Consider the following 21,121-nt stretch of genomic DNA (forward strand, 5'->3'; position numbering starts at 1 on the left):
TCCGTCGGCCTCCTCTATCACCATGCAGTGGGCAGGTTCAGGTTGTACTCTGATCTGAATAGTTTCGATCTTCACCCCTTCTTCTACCTTGAATAAAGCTGCTAGTGTGGCTAGCGCATCAGACATTACATTGTTTTCTCTTGGCATATGAGAGAAACTAATACTGTCAAACCCTTCTATCATCTTTTGAATATACTCTCGATACGGTACTAGCTTGGAATCGCGGGTTTCCCATTCTCCGGTTAGCTGGTGGATGACCAAGGCCGAGTCTCCTCTTACTATTAGTCGCTTGACACCCCGATCTAAAGCAGTTCACAAACCCAATATACATGCCTCATATTCGGCTACGTTGTTAGTACAAGGGAAGATGAGCTTAGCTACCACTAGATAATGTTTCCCATCGGGAGATATGAGCACCGCACCTATCCCATGTCCCCAAACATTGACTGCCCCATCGAACAACATCCTCCATTCTTCGAGATCTTCTTCTTCCTGGGTTAGGGAGTCTATATCTTGGTCTGGGAATTCAAACTCCATAGGTTGGTAATCCTCCATGGCTCTTTCAGCTAGGTATTCGGCAATGACACTACCTTTGATAGCTTTCCTAGTGACATAAGAAATATCATATTCCATCAACAACATCTGCCATCATGCTACTCATCCAATTACTGCGGGCTTTTCAAACACGTACTTGATTAGGTCCATTTTGGAGATCAGCCAGGTGGAGTAATACAAGGTGTATTGCCTCAACCTACTGACCGTCCATACCAAAGCGCAACATGTTTTTTCCAGATCAGAGTACTTAGACTCATAATCTGTGAACTTCTTACTAAGGTAATAAATGGCCCTTTCTTTCCTCCCGGTCTCATCATACTGGCCCAATACGCAACCCATGGAGTTTACTGAAATCACTAAGTACAAGATTAAAGGCCTTCCGGGTACTGGTGGCACTAGTACTGGGGGATTCAAAAGGTACTCCTTTATTTTTTCAAAGGCCACTTGACACTCTTTGTTCCACTTTTCTGGGTTGTTCTTTCTCAACAGCTTGAAGATGGGTTTGCAGGTGGTGGTTAATTGAGATATGAACCGAGCAATGTAGTTGAGCCTACCTAAGAAGCTTCGCACTTCCTTTTTAGACTTTGGGCTAGGTATCTCTCGAATGGCTTTGACCTTGTCAGGATCTACCTCAATCCCTTTCTCACTCACTATAAACCCCAATAGCTTCCCGGACGTAGCACCGAAGGTACATTTTTCGGGATTTAACTTCAATTGGCACTTTCGGAGCCTCTCGAACAATTTTTCCAAGTTTAACGCATGGTCTTTCTCATTTCGCGACTTAACGATCATGTCGTCGACATAAACCTCGACCTCCTTGTGCATTAAGTCATGAAAAAGGGTTACCATAGCCCTCTGGTAAGTGGCTCCGGCATTTTTTAGTCCGAATGGCATGACTTTATAGCAGAAAGTCTCCCATAATGTGATGAAAGTCGTTTTTTCCTTGTCCTCAGGTGCTATCCTGATCTGGTTGTATCATGAGAATCCATCCATGAATGAAAATAAAGCATGCCCTGCAGTATTGTCCACCAACACATCAATGTGCGGGAGAGGGAAGTTGTCCTTAGGACTTGCTTTATTTAGATCTCGGTAGTCGACACAAACTCGTACTTTACCATTCTTCTTGATTATTGGGACAACGTTGGCCATCCATTCAAGGTACTGGGCTACCTCCAAGAATCCTGCCTCAAGCTGTTTCTGTACCTCCTCCTTTATCTTGAGTAACATCTCCGGTCGCATTCTCCTTAGTTTCTGCTTTACTGGCTTTGAATCTGGGTGAAGTGGGATCTTGTGGGTTACTAAATCCGTGTCTAAACCTGGCATGTCTTGGTACGACCAGGCAAACAGGTCTTGGTATTCCCTTAATAATTCAATCATTTTGTCTTTTTCTTCACCCTTTAGTAGTGCCCCGATTTTCACCTGCTTGGGTTCTTCCTCGGTTCCAATATTAATCATGACGGTGGGATCGCTACTGGTCAAGATTGGTTTTTCATCGGACTTTAACATTCTTTCCATTTCAGGAGACAAGTTTATTTCTTGATCTTCAACTTCGGTTTCATGAATTAGATTTTCAAAATTAATGTCAATTACTTGGCGAGGGATTCTGGTGTTGTTATTTTCTTTATTCCTACATGAAATTAACAAACAAATTTCGACAGTCGATTTCCAAAATGCACATAAATGACAAGGAATACATGATTCATTTTCATTAAAATGCTTCCCCGATTTTTCAGTGGCCGGGGGAATACAAAAGAAAAGCATAACTAAACAAATCCTGAAAAAAAAAAAGATCATTACATGATGATATCTAGTAAATCAAAAGAACTCCAGTTCTGAAGCTGTACTCCTGGTTAGAGATGACGGATCCACTCTGTAGAAGTGTTCTAGGGGACTTCAGCATCCAATACTGATATACTTAATTGCCACAGTTCTGCCTCCAGGTTGGATTGACTGCTTTTTACGAAGGTCCGGCTGATGGACGGGACATACAGTCCTTCCTTGGAGCTTGTTTCACCGGTGATTCTTTCCACCCTCCGCATCTTCTTCTCTTCAGCTTTCTTCCTTCAGTCTGCCGCCGTAGGTATGTAGCCAAGGCCATATCTGTCTTTCACTTCCTTAAGAATTAACGGCTTTTGGATCCCCTGTAGGTATTTTCCGAGCCCTTTTTCCAGATGGTACCCCTGTCTGATCATTTCGGACGCCATCATATGCACTGCGGCGGAGATCTGAGGGCGTGGGATTGGAGATCCTTCTGCTATAGTTGTGACATTTATGATCTCGAAGGCTCGGAACGAGTCCTCCAATGCCTCTTCCGTGACTTCCACATAAGGAGTGGAAGTGGGCTTTGTTATCATAACATCGGTTTCACCATATACACAAACCAATTTCCCATCTACTACAAATTTGACCCGTTGGTGCAGAGAAGACGGAACTGCCCCGGTGTTATGTATCCACGGCCTCCCCAATAAGCAGCGATAAGATGGTGTTATGGCCATGATTTGGAATGTAATGTCGAAGGTGACCGGTCCATTTGCACAGGAATTTCAATAGATCCCACCGATTCCCTGCAGGTGCCGTCAAAAGCCCGCACAATCAAATTGTTTTGCCTTATGTAGGACGGGTCAACAGGCAGTTTTTGTAGGGTCGTCATGGGCATGACATTCAAAGATGACCCATTATCAATCAACACTCGTGCAATCATGTGATCTCGACATTTAGCGGAAACGTGCAACGCCTGATTGTGCCCCTGTCCTTCCACGGGGATCTCCTCATCAGCGAATGTAATGTAGTTGGTAGCCGTAAGACCACCAATCACGTGGTTAAAATTATCGATGCTGATGTCTTGGGGAATATAGGCCTGATTAAGAGCCTTTAATAGGGCTTCCCGATGGGCTTCCGAGCTCAACAACAGCGACAAGACAGAGATATGGGCTGGCATCTTCTTCAGTTGGTCAATGATGTTGTATTCACTGTGTTTAATTATCTTCAAGAATTCTTCGGCTTCCTGAGATTGAACTGGCTTATTTAGGTTCCTATTCTGTTCTTGGCTAGGTTGCACCTTCTCCAAGACCTTCAGCGTATAAACCCTTCCACTTCTAGCTATCCCCCTTGCTTCAGCAGCACTGCTAGTTTCTCCTTCGGTGCGTACTTCACAATTGTACCTCTATAGCACTGCCCGGTCACTGCGGTATGCGAAATGGCGAGGGGCTGAGATCACTACCTGAACTGGGGCCTCTGGGACTCGTGGGGTTTTTCCCATGATGGGGATAAACAGTCTGTTGGTGAATTGGGGATGGTCAGATTCCCCTATGACTGAAACTTCATTCGTTTTCTGAATGCGGCTAACTTCCACTCGTTTGCTGTCAATCAAGCTACTTAGAAAAATCCGGAAAGTCTCACATTGTTGTACTGATCTTTTCATAGTATTTTGGCATGTGCATGGGGCGCCTTTAGGGCAAATAGCCTTTAGTCTTGTTAGGCCTGCCATTGTCAGTTCACTATACACCCAGTGTAGCGTCATTTGCTCCCATCTTCTTTCGGATTTTTCCCCATCTTGTTCTTCGATCATTCCAACATTGTCCTTCCCATGATCAGGCAAAGGATTCTCTTGAATACCAACCGGCTTCGCATCGAATGACAACTGTCGCGACGTCCCGGGAGCGCGTGTGCCCCGGGCGGCGAAATAAAAATCATTTTGGTTATTTCAAGGAAAACATGGAATTTTGGAGTCGCCACTAACCTTTAGTGCGGTTAGAACACATGATTACTACCCCGTTAGGGGTAGAATCGGTCTACATTACCAGAGTTGGGGTCGGGAGTTCGGTTACGCGAGGGGAAGGTACGAGCACCCCCTACGCGCCCGTTCTTACGAACGGTGCCTAATTAATTTGAAATTATCCCTAAGTTAATCTAATAATTCTTTAGATTACTCCTTTTTATGAATTTATAAATACATGTGAAAAATAAATAAATAAAATAATAAATAAATAAAGATAATATATACATATATATTCCCTCAAAGCTTAGGGTATGTGAAGTCCAAAGGCTCATACCCCCGCAATAAAATCATAGGGATAAAAAATCAAGAAAATACTTTACAAAAATAGCTCCCAGATTTAGTTTCAAAATTTATAGATTTTTCATAAATAATTTAAAATATTTTTCAAAATTCTCTGGGAGATTTCAATACATAATAATAGGATAATAAATTGACATACTAAGCTAACATATAATAAGCAATAAAATACCATACGCTATACATATTAAGATACTAAAAATACTAAATCAAATAGTACCAAATAATAATAATAATGTATAATGTAGAATAAAATACTAAAAATAACATAATACTGAAATATACCAATATTCTTAATATAAACGTATAACCTAAGAATACTAAATATAACAACATACTTAATATAGCAGTATACTCATATGAATCACATAACAATATAACGATATAAATACATATGTACAATAAAGGTAATAATAATTTACTTCTAATAGTGAAATGATAATAAGGATATGATGTATATAATAATTACCTTAATATTAACAAGCAATTAAAGATATGCACACTACACATATAGGTAAATCACTAATTAAGGAAGCAAATCAAACATAGGGTTAACAATATGGAAACCAATGAGAAGCCAAGGAAGTAATGAAATTATGGAGAAGATTTATTTCTAAAAATAATATACACCTATTCAATATAGTTGCCAAAATTAATACACAACCCTAAATATACAAATATTACATATAAAATAAGTGCAAGAATAACCAAAACCCTAAATAGTGTAAAGAAACCTAGACATGCATAAAAACCTAAATAATATCTACACATGATATGATGACAATAAAAACCTTACTTTGATAATACATAATCGATACAATTTAAATTTGAATATCTAATTATAAAACAAATAATATAACAATAAGAGAAAAAACCCTAAATATGAAAATATTATTTACTAAATAAATATATGACAACAAGAAAAGGAAAACTTATTCAATTAACCAGAATACTACTTATTTAACGTATACACAATTCAAAATTTAAAAATTGAAACCAAACCCCAACAAATAAAAAGGAAACCTACAAAAATAAGAGCAAATCAATTAATATTTATAGTAATTACTACAAAAAATCTAAACAAATATTGCCGCGATAAAATGAAACCTAAAACACAATATTTAAAGTTTTAACATATATACAATAAAAGGTCTAACTGTGAATATTAACTACATACTATGGCAAATAGGATATTAATATAAGCACCTATGGAGTCTTAAACTTTAAATATTAAAACAGATCAAAATAAGAAAAGAAACATAAAAATAAATAAGAAAACAAATAGCTGAACAAATAAATAAAAGGAAAATAAAATAACAAAAAAATACACGTGCGTGTGTGTGCTGTGTATGTGTGTGTGTGTGTGTTCTGCTGTGTGTAAAAGTGTGTGTTCTGCTGTGTGTAAAAGTGTGCTGTGGTGTGTGTTGGTGTGTGTTCTGCTGTGAGCGTGTGTGCAGGGGCGTGTTCCAGTGTGTGAGTGATGTGAGGGTGTGTGTGCACGGGTAGGGGGACTTACAGAGGGCGTTGCTGGTGGCTGTCAGCCGGAGAAGACGACCAGAGCTGGGCGCGGCGACGGCGAACGGAGGACGCACCGCCGGAGTCGTGGTGGCAGTGAGATTAAAGATGACCGGAGCGGTGGACGTTGGGGGGCGATTGATGATTCCGGCGACGTAGAAGCAGTGGGCCGGTTTGATAACAGCGTGGTGGCCGGATATCGTCTCTGCAGGAGAAACGACTTGGGATTGCTATGGGTGTCCGGCGCGGGAAGAGAAGATTGACGACTTGCTGAAACAAAGAGGAGTGGCTTCTCTGTTTGGGCTTCAGCGTGGCTATGTTGGGCGTGTGGCAACTGCTGCAGCGGTGCTCGGATCTTCGGGTGGCCGTGTGGCCTGCTGGTGTGGAGGGTGGCTCGCCGGAGTTGCAGCAGGAAGAGGAGGCAAAGGGGAAGCGAGGTAGCTGGTGAGGTGACGATAACGGTGGTGGTGACGGCAACGAGAGATGGTGGCCGGATCAGCGGCGTGGAGTTAAGATTCAGCGAGACTGGGTTGGTTCCGCTTGACGCCGGTGAGGATTGATGGGCTGTGAGCAGGGGAGTTCTGTTGCAGAGATTTGCTCGGGTCTCGGCTGGCTGTAGAGGGTGGTCTGGTATGGTGAGGATTAAGGAAAAGAGCAGCGGCTGGATTTTTTTTTTTTTTCTTTTTGGCTTCTCCGGCTATGCTGTGCGCAGCGCCCCCTTTTGGCTGTGTGAATAAGAGCCTATAAATAGGCTCTCCGACTTAAAACCCTAATACCAACATTCCATAACAATAATAATAATAATAATGAACTAAATATAATAATAATAATAATAATAATAATAATAACAATAATAATATTTGAGAATAAATAATAATAATAATAATAATAATAATAATAATAATAGAAACAATAATAATAGTAAAATAATATCTAAAAGTAATATTAATAATAGAGAAAATAATAATAATAATAGATAGATAAATAAGAATAAAAATAATAATAGTAATACTAATAATGGTAAAGTAATAATCATAATAATGATAAAGATACTAATAATAATAATAATAATAATAATAATAATAATAATAATAATAATAAAGTAAGATAATAAAAATAATTATAATAATAGTAAAACTAATAATAAAGATAATAGAAATAATAATAATAATAATAAAAATAATAATAATAATAATAATAATGATAATAAAGATACTAAAAATAATAACGATAACAAAATAATAATAATAATAATAATAATAATAATAATAATAACAAAAATAGATAATAATAATAATAGTAATAATGATAATAAAAATGCTAAAAATAATGATAACAAAATAATAATAATAATAATAATAATAATAATAATAATAGTAATAACAAAAATAAATAAATAATAATAATAATAATAGTACTGAAAATAATAATAATAATAATAATAATAATAATAATGAAAATAATAAGAGGGGACCCTTTGTTCTATTTGGTTAGGGCAAAAATAGGGTGTCTACAACAACCAACCCGCATGCCTCAAATCTTGCACCTTGTGTTTGAAGGCCCAACACTGGTCAATAGGGTGCCCCGGAGAATTGGCATGGTACGCGCATCGGACCTCGGGATTATACTAGTGCGGGGGAGGATTTGTGAGAGAAATCCCGGGGATGGTAGATATCATCCTTTGTTCTAGAAGCTAGGGGAATAAGTCTACGTATGACATGGGAATCGGTTCCAATCTCCGAAAACTCTTGGGTGTATTCCTCGTGTGTGTTTGCTGTCTCAGGCGAGTTGGTATGTTCAGCTGGGCTGGCACAAGCGCTGGGGCCACAAAGTGGGGCCTGGGGCCCATATGTAGTGTTTGGTTTACTACTGGTTCCATGTAGAAATTTCCCCTAGGTTGTTGACTTCGGCTTCTCTGCCTTAGGCTTCTGATAGGCCCCTGTATCATTTGGGTCTCTTCTTCCTTTTTACCTTTGACCCACTTCTTACTTGGGCCATTATCGGTAGTAACAGTCTTTATCCATCCAGCTTTGACGTCGGCTTCCACTCTGGCCCTTGCCGCCACAATGTCCATGAAGTTATGAGGGGTGGACCCTACCAGATGTGAACGGTAGGGATCTTTTAACGTCCCTACAAACATCGATATTGCCTCACGGTCGTTGACCGGAGGGTCTACTTGAGTGGCCGTGTCTCTCCATTGGTGTACATACTCCCTGAAAGTTTCTGTTGGCTTTTTTTCCATTTCAGAAAGAGACATCCTATCTGGAGCCATTTCCAAGATATGACGATATTGCGCTTCGAAGGCATCGGCCAAGTCACCCCACGTGCGGATCTGTGCCTTATTCTGCTGGACATACCATCTAGCCGCTGTCCCGGTAAGACTGCTTTGGAAGCAATGCATCATCAACTTCTCATTATCGGTATAGGCGGCCATCGACTGACAATACATCTAGAGGTGGGTCTGAGGGCATGTGGTCCCGTCAAACTTCTCGAAGTCTGGCATCTTAAACTTTGGAGGAATGACTACATTAGACACTAGGCAGTAATCTGAGGGTCTGGCGGTACTGGCGGTCCGAGTCCCCTCTATGGCCCTTAGCCGTTCTTCCACCTCGTCACAACGGTATTCCGTCGCGGTCTTACTTATCCTTACACCCGCAACTGCTGATGAAGGCATCCCTATTCCTGTCACTGCCAGGATAAAAGGTGGCGTGCCATGCGGCGATTTCTCCAAGGTGAATGGGGACGGACCAGAAGATTGCCCATGAATTGGCGTAAAACCGGGCGGGTGGATAGGGTCATTTTCCTCTTCATGATCCTGATCTTGGACTGTCTTCCCTTTGTTCAGCAATAGGTCCAATATCTTCTTCAATTGATTGCTCAGCTCTTCCTGCCCCTGCTCAATCCCCAGAACACGGCTCTCTAACTGTTCTGCCATGGCCTTAGCTTTTCCGTGGGTGTTGTACGGGTGCGTACTTTCCTCAATCTTGCTGGATCTCAGTCACTTCCGGCTTGTTTCCACCTCCCTATTCAAAAAAACCCGCATCCTTCAGAACAAATGCATGTAATGGATGTTTATGAGTATGTATGAAAAAGGTGCAATCATGCAGTCCTATGTGCTTTAGCCAAGGTTCTGAAAAAAAAAAAAATCCTTATCATTTCTTTCAAATTTTCATACAATTTTTAGTGAGAAACACAGAAAATTTCCAACTAGTCTACACAGGTGTCAGATCCTGATTTCCTGGTCCGCTCCTGACGAGGCAGCTTGAATCTTCTGGGGTTGGTTCTAACTTTGTGAGAGCCGCACTGTCCACCTTCTGTTTCAGTGCTTTGTACTGGGTTTCCCAGTAGTTGGCCTTGCTTACACAAGGCTCCATCTTTTCAAGTACTTTGTTGAAATAGTATCTCTGCTTTTCATACTGCTTTTCTAGGTCTTGTATATATTGAGATTGTTCCTCAATTTCTGCTTTTGACTCCCTTAATTGTTGGACTTTTTGATCAAGCATCTTTTGAAGTCTCTGCTTCTCTTTTCTCAAAACTGCCGATGCTTTTTTTGACGGTGAGCCTTGAATCTTCAGTCACTTGCTTGGTTCAAGTTGAGGATCTATTAGACCCCGTTTTGGAAACTGTTCTCTAGAGGTCATTCTTTTAGATGGACACATGGTTTCTCTCAGTCGTTTCTCGTCTGTCAAAGTTTTTCCCTTGCACAGGAACCGAGGGTCCACCTTGTCACGTTTCCATAGCTCATAACTCTCCTGGATTCCCGAGTTTTGACCGGTTGCTTCAACTATGTACACATGCCTCCATGATACAAAAAATTCCCGGATCTTCCTTTAGCTATCATCATCCTCATATGTGAACCGAGCGTCTGTCAGTCCATGGGTTATGGGTACAAACTGTATTGCGCCTACTTGCCTTCGGAACATAAGTGGTGCGTAGGATATTCCACCCCAGGGACCTAGCAGTGGGACCCAAGGAAGGTTTCCACATCTATATATCACTTTGGGCTGGTCGATCCACGGTGCCTGCCATACAATCCCCTTGCTAACTAGATTCTGTAGTCTGTCTTTCCATTCAGTCCTGCCGGCGTGTTCCTCCCAACGAGCTACTTCGAACTCTGCTAAAGGTATTCTGATTGTTGAGAAAGAAGCGCGAAAGAATCCCTGGATGCATGGCAAATGGCTCATCATCCACACATAAAGCAATGGCACACAGCAGGTCAAACGAGCATGTCTCCTAATCCGGCATCTGTTAAGAGATCGGAACGTTTCAACAAGAATACCGTAGACTGGGTTCACCCCTTCCTTTACTTGTGCTACGAAGGCAATTGTGGCATGATCTATGATTCCCAGTTCCTTCGGGAAGATAAGTAAGCCGTAGATGGCTAACGCCAGCAGATGCAGTTGGACTTTTTCCTTTCCTTCCTTCTTCATCAACTCTTTCAAGTGTTCCCAAGTGACCTTTGAGTCTCCCAGATTCTGGACCTTAACCTCGGTGGCCCTGAACAAATCCTTGACGACAGAGGTTTGAGCGGGTGCGTACGTTCTGTAGTGCGTCGGCAGTTTGGCCAGATGCAATAGTGAAGTGTATTCCTCTATGGTGGGGGCAAGGTCTGCCCCATCCAGAGTAAAGCAGCAATACGACGGATTCCAAAATTCCACCAATGCTTCAATCATGTGGGAGTTTACGGAAACATGCAATAGAAAACCGATGTGCCCGTACGTCTGAGAAAAAGTCAATCGTCCCTGAGGCGTCCACCCCTTCCAAATGTCTCTCAGCTCCTTTAAGGAATTGGATCGAGTGTTGATGTCAACCCTGTCTGGTATCTTAAGCACTAATTCTTTACTTGTGCTGTCACCCCTCTTCTTTTGTTGACTTTCAGAGTACAATTGTACCACTGGTTCGGTTTCATGATGGACTACTATGCTCTCCATGAGTCAGATTTTAAACAGAACCTTGGCCAAGCATATGGGAATGCCTAGAATGAAATGCAGGATGCAACATGTTTTAAATCTCAAGTTATAATCATATAAGGTCACAAGGAGAAGGATGGAGCCTCTGTCCCAATCCTGGGGTAATTATGTACATAAGATCCTCCGAGGCTCTACCCTAGGCAAGGGATTATGGAAAATCATGTGTGGTTAAGCTCTAACCCCTATTTAAAAAGGTCCCCAAATTGAAACTTCATCCTCCCTCACAGAGGTCCAGAAAAAGCTCGCACTGAGCGGAGTGGTTCGCGGGTCCCCATCACTCCTTTCTAATCCTAGCTGGGAAAGTCCGAGTGTAGAGCTGTGAGAGTGTGTGAGTTTAACCATTTCAACCTACACCCCCTACCCCACATCCATCCATTATTCAGAACACATGCTTAATAAAATAGCAAGGGAAACAAAACATCATGCTTATCCAAGGTACTGCTAATCACATGCTTAGCAAAAACAAACAGAACCAAACACATGTTTATTCAGAATCAAAGCAAGTAAGGCATTCACAATTATTCATGTATATGCAACCAAATTTGTACAAAAATGAAAGGGAGTAATCAAAAAGGCTTATTTAGATTTGAGATCGGGATAATTCTTAATTAGTCATTGGCTCAACTCTCAAGTATCCCTAGCGAAGTCGCCAAACTGTCGCGACGTCTCGGACTTGGCCCAGAGAACCAATCTCTGGTTTAAAAATAGGTTCGGCTTGCGAACTGGGAAAAATGAATGTGTATTTTGAAAATGTGAATTTTCGTGAAAAACGATGTGTGGTGGAGTCGCCACTAACCTTTCGAAGTGTGGTTAGAACACTTGATTGCTACCCCGTTAGGGGTAGAATCGGTCTGCATCACCAGAGTCGGGCTCGAGAGTATGGTTACGCAAGGGGAAGGTATTAGCACCCCCTACACGCCCATTCTTACGAACGGTATTAGATTAATAAAGAATTATCCCGAAATAAATGTAATAAGTCTTTAAAGATTACTCCCTTTCAAAAGTCAAAAGAATGAAAATACTATATAGGTATTCCCTCAGAACCGGGTCAATCCAATACCCTAAAGAGTCAATGCTCTTGGTCGCAATCATTGGGAAGTAAAATCGAAAATAGGATACGAAATACGCTCCCGGGAGTTTTGAAATCTATAGGTTTTTCTAAGTAGGAAATATACTATTCCGGTAGGTTTTTGAAATTTGTTCGGGATTTGGAATGATTTTTTGTGTCTAAAAAGATATTTTTGTGATTTTTCCTAAGTATGAAAATGATTTTTGTGATTTCTGTGATTTTTTCCGAACTTTCAAAATAACACAAATAAAATCAGTTAAAATCAAAATGTGAAAGTATTTTTTGGATTTTTGAAAATTTTATGATTTTTAATGAATTTTTCGGATATAATAATAGTATACAAGCGAAATGGAGAAAACAAGGGTGAACCGGTCCTGAAATGGTGAACCGGTCAAACGTTGACCGGTTTGAGGGAAAACCAGTTTAAGGTCTTGGTCGAGACCATTGATTTTTCAGGGTTTTCCAATGTTCTTCCGAATACAACAGAATTTTAGACAACAATCATGAAAGTCATAGTTTTAAAGATATGACTTTAGAATGTATTTTTGAAAATCTTGAATGTGGGGAAATAGATCTAACCTTTGCCAAACATGTTGGAAACTTTCTTGGATTTTCTTCAAAAATTTTCAAATGTAAATAAGTTTCAAAGCCTTAAAAATTTTTGAATTTTCTTTGACAATTTTTTTTTGAATTTTTGTGTCTTTTATGAAATTTTTTTTTTTATGAGTTAAAAAGAAGCCATTTAAAATAAAATAAGAAATGAAATAGAATCAAATAAACCAGCAGAGATCGGTTCGGGAAAGGGGGGCGGAGATGTAACATAGGAAGAGAAAGTTCATTGGTCTTACCTATCGTCTTTTTCTCCTCCGGTCTTCTTCTCCTGTCTGTGAATCCGCAGGGGTTAGTCTACAGCGCCTTCCCGAGGGTTGTTCTTGAGCTCCGACTCGAGGCACTGGGGAGTACCGGCACCGGTAGGAAAAGGGATCAATCGATCGCTTGATCTTCTTTCGTTTTCCTCTGATCCGGTCTTCTTTTCCTGTTGATGAGTCTACTAGGGCCGCTCTACAACGTCTTCCCGAGAGTTGTTCTTGAGCTCTGATTTGAGGCACTACGGGGTGCCTTCTTCAAATGGGGTGACTCAACACCGATAGGAAACGGGATCAGTCAACCTCTTGATCTTTACTAAAAAAAAAACTAGCTTCACAAACTCATGATAGAAAATTTCAATATTTGAAATCTTCTCCTTACCACCACTAAGAGCTCTCTCCCCCTTGTGCTTGGAATGAGAGGGCTATTTATAGGCTTAGCTTGGGGCAAGCATAGGAAAGAAGACATAAGGGAGTGATGATGGGGGGAACCAAGTATGGGAGGAAGAATGATGAAGGGAAATTAGCATGGGAAGAATGGTAAAAGGAGATAACATGACATGTGGTGAGTGATGATGGGGGGAACTAAGTATGGGATGAGGAATGATGAGGGGAATATAGTATGAGAAGAATAATAAAGGGAGGAAACATGACATGTGGTGAGTGATAATGGGGGGAACAAAGTATATGATGAAAAATGATGAGGGGAATATAGTATGGGAAGAATGATAAAGGGAGGAAACATGACATGTGGTGAGTGATAATGGGGGGAACAAAGTATGTGATGAAGAATAATAAGGGGAATATAGTATGGGAAGAATGATAAAGGGAGGAAACATGACATGTGGTGAGTGATAATGGGGGGACAAAGTATGGGATGAAGAATGATGAAGGGAATATAGTATGGGAAGAATGATAAAGGGAGGAAACATGACATGTGGTGAGTGATGATATGGGGAAAAGTATGTGATGAAGAATGATGAAGGGAATATAGTATGGGAAGAATGATAAAGGGAGAAAACATGACATATGGTGAATGATGATGGGAGGACAAAGTATGCTTGCATTTGACAAATTAAAATAAATAATAATAATAATAATAATAATAATAATAATAATAATAATAATAATAATAATAATAATATGAGGGTTCTAGAAGCTGTGCGGAGCCCATTGAAAATGTGTGGGGCCCATGCGCCATGTGGGGTCCACAAGCCGTTTGACGGTTACAGGAACCCGAGCTAGCAAGGCATCGGATATGTGGATCCGAGCTAGCGTACCAAAGGGGGTAACATGCATCGGATGTAGGAATCCGAGCTAGCGTACCAAGAGAGGTGGGGCCCACCAAACATGTGGGGCCTAATGAAGATATGTGGGGCCCACAAGTCGCGTGGGGTCCACAAGCCATTTGAGGGTTATAGGAACTCGAGCTAGCAGGTGCAAGCGTGCCAAAAGAGGTAATGTGCATCAGATGTAGGAATCCAAGCTAGCGTACCAGAGGGGGTAACGTGCATCGGATGTAAGAATCCGAACTAGCGTACCAGATGGGGTAACGTTCATCGGATGTAGGAATCCGAGCTAGCGTACCAGGGAGTAACGTGCATCGGATGTAGGAATCCAAGCTAGCGTACCAGATGGGATAACGTGCATCAGATGTAGGAATCCGAGTTAGCCTACCAGATGGGGTAACGTGCATCGGATGTAGGAATCCGAGCTAGCGTACCAGGGAGTAACGTGCATCGGATGTAGGAATCCGAGCTAGTGTACCAGATGGGGTAATGTGCATCAGATGTAGGAATCCGAGCTAGCGTACCAGATGAGGTAATGTGCATCGGATGTAGGAATCCGAGCTAGCGTACCAAGGGATAACGTGCATCGGGTGTAGGAATCCGAGCTAGCGTACCATGAGATGTGGGGCCCACAACACATGTGGGGCCCAATGGAGATATGCGGGGTCCACAAGTAGTGTGGGACCTACAAAGACGTGTGTGGTCCACCAACAGCGTGGGGCCTACAAGGATGTGTGGGGTCCACCAACAATGTGGGGCCTACAAGGATGTGTGGGCTCCATCAACAGTGTGGGGCCTACAAGGATGTGTGGGGTCCACCAACAGTGTGGGCCTACAAGGATGTGTGGGGTCCATCAACAGTGTGGGGCCTACAAGGATGTGTGGGAAGGTTTGCTATGAGGTCTCCATGGAAAGGCTTGGTTAAAATTGGGGTGTCGACAATAAACATACATATACTTTTCCTTATACATTTTCCTTAGATCGTCATTTAAGTACCAAAATGATCCTTTTCACTTAAACTTACACTTTTCCTTCAAATCATCAGTAATTTTGTACATGTAATTAAATATGTATAAACATATATTATAAAAACCACCCTTAGGCCTGTTTGCCGTAAGTCATGTTTACCCCCATGACTGGGTTGTGCGGTCCGAAGACTGGACTTAGTTGGCTGGCCGACCAAACTAAATCAACGTACGTAAACTTTAAGTGAGATTTTCCTTATTAAGTCCTGGTCCGGAACCAGATGTGCACTCAGGAGAAATCCACTAACATAAATAACCACTCTGTAAACAGTGTGGGTGCACTCTGATCCATATAAACTTTAAGCTGCGGTACCGAGCATCTGTAACTTTGAACTTTCGTTGCCATAAGGGGTTTTAAAATCATTTTATTATAATTTATGCAATTTAAAATAATATCGTAAAAATCTCATCTTTACTTATATTTTCATAAAAAAATGTAACGTAGAAATAAACTCATGCCACACAATTTTTGTGTTAAAAATATATATAATTTTATTTTTGAATAGAAAGAAATGCTGAAAATTTACCCGAGGGGATTAGAACATTTCTTAATCTCAAAAATAGATGCAAGTGTATTAAAGATAGAACTGGTATAATCAAATACGCGTAAAAATAAACTCATGGAAATTTTGTGAACTAATTAACATAATTGAAATTTACTTATAAAATAAACTTGAGTATGAATTTTAAATAAAAAAAACTAACATAATCAAAATTTACTTACCTTCTTCCTTATGAACACTGTAACTATCTCTAAAAAATGAGATCGGAAAGAGTGAGTGATTGAGAATTTATTCAAAAATTCTCTCTCCACCACAAATTCTTTCACTCACTAATCATTCTCTTCCTTGAAAAATTATTGTGAAAAATGAAGGTTGAGAGCTCCCTATTTATAGGAAAATTTTGGGGAAGAAATAAAATTTATAAAAGTGTGGGGAGATAGGTGAAATTATAATTTTTAAAAATTAAAGAATGGGTAAGGTATGAGTTGAGTATGGGATGGGGATGGAGGCCATGTGGGAGTGCTTGCCACCATTCCTATTAAATAAATTTTTAATTAATCACTTACCTAATTAATTAATCAATTAGTTAATTAATTATTTTATTATTTTATTATTTTTCTTAATCATTATTATCGTTGTTATTAATTTTGAACCATTTTTAGTATTTATTTATTTTATTATTTATTTTTGAATAAGAATTAAATTTGAATTTTGAAAACTCATGTGGGCCCCACATGGTCTTGTGGGCCCCACACCACTTCGAGACCCAAACGGATCCTACGTAACTCCAATAATCCTCATACGATTTTATTAGCCCTACACAGCTTCGAGACTCGTGTAAACCTCCACACGGCTTCGGAACTCATGTGGGTCCCACACAGTTTTGTGGGCCCCGCATAGAATACTTATATTATTATTATTTTATCATATATTTCTGCAAATTATATCAGTCAAAACATTATTTTATGTACTTATTTACGTATATAAACAGTGTCTTGTAGCTCCGGGACTCATGTGGACCCCCACATAGTCTTGTGGGCCCCACATATGATACCTATATTATTATCATCTTATTGTGCATTTTTACGAATTATGTCTGTCAAAATACCATTTTATGTATATATACTTATTTACGTGTACAAACAGTGTCTATCCTGTTTATCCTTTGAAATTCCATTTTAACCAGGCCGACCTCCAGGGAGCGACTAAGCCGCAATGGTCTCTAAGCACTCGCTTAGACAAGGTCTTTCTTAGGCATCAAACATGGAATCAAGGATCCTACAGAAAAATACTTCTGTATTAATATTAACTCAATGACCATTTTTATTATTTTATTATTATTGTGCTTTAATCATGTATATATTTTTGGGTCATCACATACCACTTGTTGATTTAATTCCCAAGCAATCAACAAGTATCCGGTTCAGATATTGCTGTGATAAACAAAAGCTTTGATACCACTTGTTGTTCTTCATTAATGGATGCGCAATAGAAGCACACAATCACACACGAATCAATCAACAACCATCAATTCAATCATTCGATGTTGAAATATACTCAATAAGCAAACACTCAATAATGAGAAGAATAAAAAACACAAAGAAAAACGCAAGATTTACATGGTTCAGCAATTTGCCTACATCCACGGGAGGAGCAACCTCTTTTCCACTATAAACAATGTCAAAGCTTACAATAGGGTTAAAAATCAATGATTATATGTGAACCCTAAATGTATAAGAACCTTAGATCCTGTATAAATAATCCCTATAGCAATCCGTAAAGGAAATCCCTTTATTTAGCCTAATCTAATGACCCTCAACTTCAAAATACGTAACTAGCACCGACTGAAACTGTCAATGGTTTGGCCAAACCATCGTTGGTTTGGAGTAGAAAGAAAACACATCTACATTATGCCTGAAATCGTTGCCAGTTAGAGCCCAAACCGTCAACGGTTTGCCTTCCTCCTGTAGACTCCTCACATGCTCTTACTCCTCGCTGCACGTAACTTTCCCTAGTTCATGCGCTTCCGCTCAAAATATAAGCCACAACCCCTAACATATTGTCGGTCAATTTGTCTCCTCTCCCACCACAATCCATTGGGCTATTGTTCTTCGTATCTTAAGTTATATCATAGGGACATTGTCAACTTTTTTGAGTCTGATCCTTGGTTTTTATTATGACAAACTGCATATTACTAATGTGCATGCCTAGTACTTGAATAGTTCATTAATTTAGTGCACACATATGAGAAAGGATTGATGGAATCCTGAAAGACTTAAAGATCATACTTTTGGCATATTCAATGGGAAAATGAAGGGCAAAAGAAGAAGACCTGCTTGTGCTTCATTTGTAAATGCATTTATTATATTTGGGTCTATAATAATTTATATCGATCTGTAATAATCTTTGCATGTCATGCATGTAGGTAATTGTAAGCTCAACATGACCGTAGATTGACCATAGGGAACCGAATGTCATTAGGGTAGGTTGATCGATGCTAGATTTTTAGGTTTAATTAAAAAAACCTAGACTATAAACTGACCCTAGGTCCTTGCACATACACTTAAGATAGTCCCCTAAATCACTTGCATTATCAGGGGAATCAATTAAAGTGAATAGGACATAAACGCCAAATCTGTGAGAGGTTGTACAACCAAACCCTTAGTGTTTAAAACACTTCGGGCGACTGAACCATTGACTGGTTAGAATGTTGACTTAGTTTCGGGAGGCCAAACTTAAATGACCACATTGTCCTCGGGTGATCAAACCATAACTCTAACCTTTCCCACCAACTTGGCAGCCTAAACTTCACATTCAAAATAACCTCGGGCGACCGAACACATGAGTTTGGTTAACTAAATTCTAGACCAGGTGACCGAACCGCGGACAGAATAGGAATCACCTTGGTTTAGCAAATCGAGCCCAGATTCGGGCACCTGAACATTTAGAAATGACTTTTTTTATTGAGTTTGTTCGGACGATCGGACCATGGATCAGGCACTTGAAAACTCTCAAGTTGTTTTATTTTTACCATGGTTAAGCACAGTTAAACAGGGTTAATATTCCTAATTGGTTTTAAAACAATATTAATAATTATCCCTATGTCCTTAACAGTTATAATTTGCCCTACTTCGATATATAGGGGCTCATTTGTAAGGATTAGCACAAGATTAGTAATATCATTAGTGAAAACTCCTCTCAAATTTAAAAGGCTTATTTTGCCAATACTACTTCAAATACTCTTATACACTCCTTCCTTTGATCATCCAAAGTATTGTGAGAGTTTCTATTGTGCTATTACTCCATTTCAAATTACTTAATACTCTCATTATATTGCTTGTTGATTATTATTGGTTTTGGAGAGTTAAGTAAGAGTTAACTCACAGATTTAACTTGATAAATATTGTGTTGGGAAAACTCATTAGCTTGAGGATTTTAACATTGTTATTGCTAGGTCCTAAAGCAATAATTTTTGTGTGCAAAGTATTTTACAAGCTATATTTTTCAAACAACTCTTGTACTTATTTTATTGAGGAAACTATTTTTGAGTTGGTTTGAATATTGTTGCCAGCATCTTTGAAGCCCTAATCTATTATTAAGATTTGTTATATCTTGTTTCAAAGATTAACTTGTTAGAACACTCTTGAGCATATTTCAGATTATACATTGCTGAGTGTTGCTTCCACAAAATCACATCACCAAACTTACAATTCCTATACTGTTGATGTGTGGTTGATTGATTATCATTGGTATATATCTGATTGATTGAGAAGCATAATCACCGTACCTAGTTATTATTGTGAAATTTTTTGTATTCTAGGCGTGGCCTAAGGGGGCGTTGATCTAGTCTGTAAGGATCGATAGAGTCTTCTTTGCCCCACAAGAAGAATTTGTAAAAGGTTAAGGTCAGCCTTGTGCTAATTGACCTGGTTGTATTTAGGTGCTGCTCCACCCGTTAAGTGAGCCTATAGTGTAATCCTTGTGTTGGTGAGCCAAGGTGGGGACGTAGGTAGTTTGCAAATCTTAATAATGTTTCTGGTGTCGTCTCTATTTACTGCTTTATTGTGCATGATTAATTAGACTACTTGTGCAGTTAAATTTTCACTGAATATATATTGGTTTATCTTATACGCACTACATTGACCTTAAACTTATATAATATTGTTGCTAGTGGATTGATCTAGGGGATTAATTTTTTAATATATCAATTCACCCCCCTTATTGGGAATACACCAAAGCTAACAAACATTGTATTAGAGTATATTACTCTCTTCTACATCTACTTTAGAACTTCGTGCTTATTATCATGTCGATTGGGCTGAAAATCTTACAAACTGCAAGTCCACAACTGGTTTCTATATTTTTCTTGGTAACTCTCTCATATCCTGGGAAAGTAAGAAGTAACTTGTAGTTTCTCATTCATCTATTGAGGCTGAGTATCGTGCTATGACTTCAACTACTACTGAAATAGTTTGGTTGCATTGGTTACTTGCTGACGTGAGTGTCTTTCTTGCTGAACCCACTCCTATGTATTGTGACAACACCAGTGCTATTTAGATTGCTCATAATTATGTCTTTCATGAATGCACTAAGCATATTGAAATTGATTTTCATCTCACACATCATCCTTTTAGCCTTGGTAACATCTCTTTCCTATTCATTTCCTCTACCATGCAGTTGACTGACTTCTTCACAAAGTATCACACTATTAGGCGTTTCCAATTTCTACTCAGCAAACTCTAGATGCTTATAGGTGTGCCATCGTGAGTTTGAGGGCAGATATTATATAATATCTTATATATTTAAGTAATATTTTAGTTAAGGGGCACTTTAGTATTTGTATCATTATTAGGGTTAGGTTTATTCATTATTTCTAATTGTATTCAATATATATATAAAAAGCATAAAGGCAAAGGTAATTCTTTGGCCTTTTGTGCAGAAACTCTCTCTCTCTCTCTCTCTCTCTCTGCATTGGATCATAAATGTTTTCACATAAATACCAAGCTGAAGGGGAGTCTGTCTTCACCACTATAAAAAGGGGATCTCAATAGAAGGTAAACATTTCATTCTCTCTCACTTTTCACTTACTATTGCAGTCAAAACCTCCAATTCCCTAACTTAAACATTGAAATGATCCCTCGGAGTACACGCGGGTCCTCCAAGTCATTTTATTTGATTCCTTTCAAGTGGTCGTGGTCGAAGAACAGTTTCACAAAAGTCATTTGATTCTTGGCAGCAACTAGATATTTTCTTT

This window comes from Malania oleifera, chromosome 5, assembly GCF_029873635.1.
Source record: "Malania oleifera isolate guangnan ecotype guangnan chromosome 5, ASM2987363v1, whole genome shotgun sequence".
Lineage (NCBI taxonomy): Eukaryota > Viridiplantae > Streptophyta > Magnoliopsida > Santalales > Ximeniaceae > Malania > Malania oleifera.